Source organism: Apium graveolens, chromosome 4 (assembly GCF_009905375.1).
Source record: "Apium graveolens cultivar Ventura chromosome 4, ASM990537v1, whole genome shotgun sequence".
NCBI classification, from domain to species: Eukaryota; Viridiplantae; Streptophyta; class Magnoliopsida; order Apiales; family Apiaceae; genus Apium; species Apium graveolens.
The window spans coordinates 151,880,479-151,890,018 of NC_133650.1; the positions used below are offsets into that span (position 1 = coordinate 151,880,479).

A 9,540-nucleotide genomic window follows, 5' to 3' on the forward strand; every position below is an offset into this window, starting at 1 on the left:
AAAATAATTGAAGTATATGTTGTAAAACTTATACTTGAAATGAGTACTAAATAACCAAAGATATACTTATACGAAAGTACTATCTTTATTGAATCATCAAAGATAAGTTTGATTATCGACACCTTATTCTTTAAAAAAATAAAGAATATTATTAAATAATAAGCGGAGTCATAATACCTCGAATGAATATTATAAATAATATTCATTAAATAAAATAAAGGAGTCATACATCCTCAAATGAATATTTGAAATAATATTCAATTAATACAATAAAAGGAGTCATAAGTCCTCGGATGAATATTCGAAATAATATTCAAATAATAAAATATAGATAAAGTTATCGAATAAACCTTATTCGATTAATAGTTTTGAAAACTATAACCATATATATATATATATATTATTCTCGGGAACATCGACTCCCGGTTTAGAAATATGTTCACCTTTTATCCCCTATACTAAGGGTAAACTCAAATACCGCTTATCTCTAGCATAGGTATTATGCAACTATAAGCATTTGAACCAACAAATATATAAATCAATAATATAAAACAGGCATGCATATATACCATATCACATGCGACAATATATCGCAAGAATTTTCTAATAACAAATATGCATTTATCGCAAGATCATGCATATACGCATATACATCACAACAACAGTTATACGGGTAGAAAACTTGCCTGAGCGACTGGGGGTTACAATGGCTCGGGACGAGTCTGGTAACCTATAAACAACAAGTAAGTTGGAATTAAACCAAAGTCACTTGTAAATCTATACTTTAACCAAATTAGACTTTAATGCTCGTTTTTCGTTTACTGATTCTATTAAGTCACTCGAGTACCCTCGGCTCCACCATTTTTAATAAATTACCCATTACGATTTTTAAAGCGATTCTTTCGCGAGTGCCTTACCAACTGCCTAATCCACTTAACGTAATTGTTTCATACTCCAATTAGTCCTTTAAGGTCTTTAACCAAGGTTCCAAAGTAAGGCGAGGGGAAATGTTTCGTTCGCGAAACGCCGTTACTTAAAACGGTCGTTTCTCCTAAACCGTACATCGGAATCAAACGAACCACATATCAAAACGAAGCTCGTAACATGAACTATCTAATCATGGCAATGGTCAAAACCTAGCAGGGAGTTCTCGGGTCCTAATGTTATGAACAAAAGCAGTCTAAAGTAAATCGGACATTACGACGGCTATGTTTACGCGATTTCCCAAATTTATACCATTCCAATTCAACCACCAATCAATCCCAATTCACAACCCAATCAAAACTCCATCCATGCCATACTACAACAGCCCCAACAAATCAATATTACCAATTCATAATTATTTCTCAATTATGAATTAAGAGTTTACTTAAGTTCATTGACTAATAACCAAGATTTCCAACTCCAAAAATATCACAAAATCAACCAATCTCTAAACACACAATAATCATGCCTCTCACCAACCAAACTACTCATAACAAGCTTTAAATATGATTACACACCCATTACACTAACCCATCATCTAAACATTAGGAAATCTAAACAACAAAACCTAAAACTAAGATCATGAAGAGATATACCTTCCTTGAAGCTTTTAATCCATGAAAGATCCTTGGAATGCCCATGGAAGCCTTAATCTAACCTCCTACAAGCTTGATCTTTCAAAGATCTCAAGAACACAAAAATTAATTTCAAGAAGTACTATTCACCATCTTCTTCTTTGATTTATAAAAAAAGATTGGCTTGGAATTAGAAGCTTAAACTTATAGGAAGTATGTAACTATCCATGGGGAAGCTTAGATAAATACCTTGCCAAATAGTAAGTGGTGGAGCTTGGATCTTCATTTTTTAAGAAAAGGGGCCGAGAGCAAGATGAAGAAAAGAAGTGTTTTGTGATTTGTTTGGTGAAAAAATGAAATGTTTGGCTTGGTTGGTTGAATTTTGATTTGTTTTAGGTTAATTACCTAATTAACCTTGACTTTGTGTGGTTATCATTCAACCACACTTCCTCCCCCCCATGTCATGCTTACATCATCAAGTGATGTCACCCTCCCTCCTTTGTCCTCTTCCTATTGGTTTGATGACATCATCCCCACTAATCCCTTTGATTAGCTTCTAATTGTTTGCCTAATGACCGTTGATCTGTTATACGGTTCGCTTAACTTTCGTTCTCATTTCTCGTTTGAGGGATCATACCCGGGATCTTATTACTTGGGTTTCCTTAACCTTTCTCAATACATTATATTCCTTTTTTGATCCTCTCTTATAATCCTTTAATTTAAATCCTTTTTATCCTGTTACCTTATACTCAATTCTTTCCGTATCTAGTGGATTTCCGGGAAAAATCAAAGTGTTCGGAATTGGATTCTAACGATCTTTACATACACTTATATACCACATAGAGTACTAATAATATCCCAGAAGATCAATAACAGAACCCCTACATAGTGTGGCATGAAAAGTTTTCTCATTCAGCATAATCTGCAAAATCACTATTCATAAGGGTTTCAAAATTTTCCAAAAATTGGGGTTATTACATACATCATCAAAAATATATCCCAACCCCTTATCATGTTGTGCACCTAAGAATGCATAACTCAAGTGATCTGGTAGTGGGTGAAGCTCAAGTGTGGAAACATCTTCAATAGACGGCTCGAGACGCTCCTGAGAAATTTTCTGCTCTGCTAACCCAAGAGAATCGAATGGAAAATCCAACTTCCTCTTCCATGGAGGTGTATTCAAAAGCTGCAGTTGGTCTACTTTAAAGCACTCCTCTTTAGCTGTGGGTAACTTTATTTCCTTGAACACATTAAAAGTGACCTTTTGATCGTAAACCTTCATCGAAAGCTCTCCTTTTTGCACATCAATCATAGTTCGGCCTGTAGCCAAGAATGGTCTTCCCAAGATAATGGGAATCTTCTTATCTTCCTCAAAATAAGAATTACAAAGTCAGCAGGGAAGATGAGTTTATCCACCTTGACCAAGACATCCTCCATTATACCTCGTGGATAAGCGATGGAACGGTCAGCTAGTTGCAATGACATGTATATTGGTTCCGGATCAGGCAGACCAAGCTTCTTGAAGATAGACAAGGGCACTAGATTGATGCTAGCTCCTAAATCATATAAACACCTGTCGAACGACAAGTTTCCGATGGTGCAAGGAATAGTGAAGCTTCCAGGATCTTTAAGCTTCGGAGGCAACTTCTGCTGTAGCACAGCACTGCAATCCTCCGTTAGAGCAACGGTCTCTAAGTCATCGAGCTTCACTTTCCGAGAGAGAATACCTTTCATAAACCTCGCATAGCTAGGCATCTGTTCAAGAGGTTCAGCGAAAGGTATGTTGATATAAAGTTTCTTGAACACCTCCAAAAACTTCTCAAACTGCTTATCCGACTTTTTCTTCTGCAGCCTCTTAGGAAAAGGAGGTGGAGGATAGATCTGTTTCTCCCCTGTATTACCCTCAGGAGGAGTGTGTTCCATATTAGTCTTCCTTGGTTCCACCTCTACTTCCTTCTACACACCTTCTTCCGCCACATCTACATTTTTTGAGACTTGAGATTTTTCAGGCTCTTCGTCTTGCTGAATTTGGGGGCGTGCGACCTTTCCAGACCTCAAGGTGATGGCGTTCACCTGTTCTTCAACTTCCCTCTTTCCTGCATTGGCTTCTGTAGCACTAGAAAACGTTCCTGGTGGTCGATTCAATAAGGCATTAGCAATTTGCCCTATTTGGTTCTCCAGAGTCTTCATAGAAATAGCCTGGCTTTGGCATATTAGCCGCAACTCCTCTAATTCAGATTTTTCATTCGAAGATAGACACGCACCATGAGTTTGTTGTTGAAAACCAGGAGAGTTGAATAGCTTATTTCCAAACTGTTATAATGGCCGTTGCATCACATTCTGATTGTTGTTCCAGCTGAAGTTAGGATGATTCCAGTTGTCAGGCTGATAAGTGGCAGGAACTGGCTGCTGCGATCTCTGATAATTGCTCACAAAATGAGCTGAGTCACTAGATATAGTGTATTGCTCCGTCACATGCGGACCTGCACACAACTCATAAACACTAATTATCTACTTAACAACCAAGTTAGCCAGAGAATCGATCTTCGTAGACAACGCCTTCAGTTGAGCAGTGATAGTCGTAGCTGTATCCACTTCAAGAACTCCTGCTACCTTGCCCTGTGGAAATCTGTAGGTTGGATACTGATATTCATTAGCAGCCATCAGTTCAATTAGATTATAAGCTTCCTCATAGCTCTTTGCCCATAATGCTCCGCCTGATGCTGCATCGAGCATGGGTATGGAATGTGCTCCCAACCCATTGTAAAAACAAGTGATGATCATCCAATCAGGAATTTCATGATGAGGACACTTCCTAAGCATCTCCTTGTAGCGCTCCCAAGCTTCACATAGCGATTCTCCCGTTTGCTGCGCAAATTGAGTAATATCATTCCTAAGTGCAGCTGTCTTCGCCATAGGGAAGAATTTAGTAAGAAACTTCTGAGCAAGATCTTCCCAAGTAGTAATCGAACCAGCTGGTAGAGAGTGTAACCAGCTCTTAGCCTTGTCCCTCAGAGATAATGGGAACAGTCTCAACTTCACAGCATCTTCAAAAACACCATTGACTTTGAAGGTGTCGCAGATCTCAATGAAATCCCTAATGTGCATATTGGGATCTTCCGTTAGAGAACCCCCAAACTGGATTGAATTCAGCACCCATTGAATTATGCCAGGCTTGATCTCAAAGGTATTAGCTGTGATAGCTGGCCGAACAATGCTAGATTGAATGTCATTGATCTTGGGTTGAGAAAAATCCATCAAGGCTCTCGTTCATGCTGTTGGATCTCCCATTATAATGAGTACCTGAAACACAAACAAATAAACCGTGAAAGTAAAAGAATCCGAGTCAGTGAACTTTAACGACCACTGATGACAAGCACATAAACTAAAAATTAACACCGAGTCCCCGGCAGCGGCGCCAAAAACTTGTTAGGGCGAAAACACGCGCTAATATTCATGCAAGTATACGCGTTCACAAGTAGTATAAGATATAAGTCAGATTCATTCCCCCAGAGACTTGTTTCGGTTAAGTTCAATTTATGCACCGATGCAACAATATATGGTTATCGCTCAATGCTAAGACAAATAAAAAATTGGGTTTTGATTAAACCAAGAGATTATACTAAATAACATTAACTAAGAGAATTGAGGTTGAATTACTATATATGACAAACATGGGATTCTAACTTCATTAAATACTTCATTCAATAGCCTTATTGTTCTTAACCTTAGCATGTAATGGTGATGACACTAATCAGATAACACAAAACTGATAAACGCCAACTTTGGTTGCACGAGTACCATTCTACCAGACATTCACAAAAGAGATAGAAGCTGAATAGGCGCCAATTATATTGAGACCCTATATGTCTATAGAATTTGACAACATAACGGTTTAAACACAAGTTATCCATAATGATTACATAGGGCAAGTAAAATGATTAGAGTTACCTACGAATCATGCATACACATACATGAACCTATGCTAGCATGGCAAGTTCTAAACCTTTATATTCACTGTCGCTTCAACAGAGATTAACACGCTATCTTATATGTTAGCTACACACATAAGATGAATAAGCACAACCAATACTAGGATATCAATCAATCACCACACATCAAGATATCGGAACAATTTAGTTATTGAAATCCATAAGTAAATCCGCTAGAACCCCATGACAACAATTAGTTCATAATTTAACTCATCGTCACCATAGGTTCCAATGGAAGCATGATAATACACACAATATAAACTAATAAAAATACTTATTAAAACCAGAGTACGTCACAAGAGTAATAAGGTTCAAAGTAAAGAAAACTTAAAACGGTCTTCTTCCTTCTCTCCTTGCTTGATACCACCGTTATGTGAAACGTTTCTGAGAACTACTTATATAGAAGCCCACAAGAACCAGCCGTCTCAGAAGTCCAACAAAATAAGGATTTATAAAAATCAGAATTAATTTTCTCACCTCTGGGCGGCCGCCCCAGATTCCTGAGCGGGCACCCAAGCTCCTGAGCGGCCGCCCCAGCATCCTGAGCGGGCGCCCAAGCACCTTTTGGAAAAATTTCTGATGAATCTTGTTTTGGCCATAACTTGATTCTACTCGTCAGAATTAGATGATTCAACTGCCCACGTGAAGCTAACGAGATTATCTAGTCTTCATAATGGCCTAGGCTTCCAAATCTGATCACTTTTCATCATATTTCCTTGAAAAGCTCATTTCTTCATATAACTGATACCTAAAATGCAATAACACAAAAACACATCAAAATACCAAAAACTTGAGTACAAAACACCAATTTAAGCTTGTAATGAAGCATTCCAAGTGGATATAAAATCCACTTATCAGAATCAGAACTTGAAGAACTAGTGACAGGTTCTGATGCTTCTTGAGAATTTTGAGATGTGGTAGGATCATTAGCTTGCTCCCCCTGAACAGGTGCATTTTCCCTTGGAGTTGTTACCACAGTTTCAATGACATCGGAATTTAACCCGTCAGAACTTACAGGATCAGGGTTTAGGTCATCAGAATTTACAGAATCAGAATTTAAATCTTCATTTTCAAATCTCAGCTGATCATGATCATTGAAATCTTCAAGTCCAGTAATCTTTTTATCATCAAAAGATACATTGATAGATTCCATGACAACCCTTGTTCTTAAATTGTAGACTCTGAAGGCTTTTATGGAAAGTGGATATCCAACAAAAATTCCTTCATCAACTTTTAGATCAAATTTTGACAGCTGTTCAGGATGAGTCTTAAGAGCAAAACACTTGCATCCAAATACATGAAAGTATTTCAGATTTGGCTTCTTTTTCTTCACCATCTCATATGGTATTTCTCCATGCTTGTTTATGAGTGTAGCATTCTGTGTAAAACAAGCAGTCTGCACAGCTTCAGCCCAAAAGTAGGTTGGTAGCTTTGCTTCATCAAGCATAGTTCGTGCAGCTTCAATGAGAGTCATGTTCTTTCTTTCGACAACTCCATTCTGCTGTGGAGTTCCAGGTGCAGAAAATTCCTGCTTTATTTCATGCTCTTTGCAGAATTCTTCCATGATTGAATTCTTGAACTCAGTGCCATAATCACTTCTTATGATTTTAACAGAATCTTTAACCAACTTATCCAGTTGTCTGACATGATCAGTTAGAGTAGATGCAGTTTCATTCTTCTTGTGCAAGAAATACACCCAAGTGTATCTTGTGAACTCATCCACTATAACCATAGCATATTTCTTCTTTGCAATGGACATGACATTGACTGGACCAAATAGATCAAAATGCAGTAAGTGATGATATTACAGCTAGTAGATATGGTTAGATTCAAGCAGACAGCGTGTAAGACTTGTGATGCCGATTTGTATGTTCGAGCTCATGTAGTTAGTGATTTTGTGTGTGAGGACTCGATATTGGAATCAGGTTATAATAGTTAATAGTGTTGGGTTGTTCCAAACCCTAAACTGTAAAGATCTTGGATTCAGATGTATTTACTTCCTTTTGTTAACTAATATAATTACTCGTATATTTTCTTTTGTAAATGTTTAGGGCGTGACAATCTTGTTATAGTACTGGCATGTCGTGCACGACACAAGTATCTTACGTTCTCCAACCTCTTCCCAGAAGAACTCCATGATGAATTACTATCTCCTTCAAATACATGTGAACCAACTTGTCTAATAAAAATTTCTTATTAATAGGCAGAAAATGAGCTGACTTGGTTAGTCTGTCCACTATAACCCAAATGGCGTCATGGTTCGCTTTTGTTCTTGGTAATTCAACTCTAAAATTCATAGAAATATGCTCCTATTTCCACTCTAGAATCTCTAACGGTTGCAATAATCTACTGGGTCTCTGATGCTCCGCTTTAATTCTTTGACATGTATAACACCTACTAATCCATTCTAAAATCTCCCTTTTCATATCTGGCCATCAATAATTCCTCTTTAAATCTCTGTATATCTTGATACTTCCTGGATAGATTGAATACTTAGAATTATGGGTTTCTGTAGAATCACATTCTTTATTTCTATCATTGGTGGAATTCAAATTCTGGAAGAAAATCTAAGAATACTTTGATCATCTTTCTGAGTGCATAACTATTCCCCTATTAAACTGTTAACATCTCGATCCACTACCTCCTCTTGACATCTCTTTATCTTTTCCTATAACTCTGACTGAAAAGTAATACTATATATCCTTATTTCATTTGGCTTACAAATTCTGACTTCCAATTCCAACTTCTGAAATTCCTTATACAAATTTTCTGGTACCGTCAACACATTCACTCCCTCCTTTCTGCTCATCACGTTGCTACTAAATTTGGTTTTCCTGTGTGATGGTTAATCGTGCAATCATAGTCATTGATCAACTCCAACCATCTTCTTATCTCATGTTAAGTTCCTTCTGCGTAAATATATATTACTGTCAATTCCAAGTCATGAATATATATTACTGTCAATTCCAAGTCCAGAATCCGGCGGGTTCTTGTCAACTCCGGCGACCTTAATCCTTCTGAAAAATGATCGTTTGTCATTTTTAACAGGGATTCATTCAGGACCATTCCAGGAACACAACCCATGCATCAATCATTACAAACAACACCTGGAACACGAACTCCGGCCAAAATTATAGAAAAAACGGCGAGCTCAATCTTTTCGGATTTGCATAAACCAGGTTTCGTTTGGTCTTCAAACTAGCCTTGATCGACTCCTCTTTATACGATCTATTTAATGATACCAATAAATTAAAATAATAACTCCTGATTCAAAAATGCCTAATTTTCAATCAAGAACACTCAAGAACATTCAAACCCTAATTCTTAAATTCGAGAATCAAACCCAAATTTCTCTATGTTATGGAACTCAAAATTCAACATATGATATACCAAATTGACCAAAATCGCATGATCTCCAATATGCAATCATCAAATCATACAAACAACATCAATATCAAAAATTCATAATTTAATCCAAATTAATTCAAAAATAAATGAAAATAAATAAATTAACTTGTTGATTCTGCAGTGAAATAAGTTATGGAATCTGATTGTACACTTTGAGAGACCTTCGTTTTGGTTACTTGAACATAAAAATCCAAGTTCGATAATGCCTTCAAATCTCCGATTGATTATGAAGAACACGAGGAATTTCAAGGTTTTTCTCTGGAAATTATAGAATTTTACTATTTAATTATGTTTATCTATACAAAATAATATACGGTAAGGTCTATTTATATTTATGGAATATTAGTACCCCGTTGGATCATATCGGATATAAAAATAGAATACTTCGTTAAGTATTAATAAAATGATCCAATTCGGTACCGGTTTAGGACAATTATCAAAACCAGGCTTTTTCTAAATACAGTCTTGGTCTCAGCGCTTTAGTTACATGTATTACGAGAAGATAATATACTAGTTTAATCAAAGTATCCCGTTTCTCAAAAATACGGATTTTATCGATTTACCAAAATGTAAATTGTATC

At 36.7% G+C, this 9,540-nt stretch overlaps 1 non-coding gene across 1 annotated transcript; it reads left to right on the top strand.

The window, feature by feature from the left end:
• The first annotated feature begins 4,353 nt into the window (after positions 1 to 4,353).
• On the top strand, positions 4,354 to 4,460 carry LOC141722334 (small nucleolar RNA R71). Its single transcript, XR_012575354.1, has one exon. It is a non-coding gene; the product is annotated as a small nucleolar RNA R71 (small nucleolar RNA).
• The last annotated feature ends 5,080 nt before the right edge of the window (positions 4,461 to 9,540 follow it).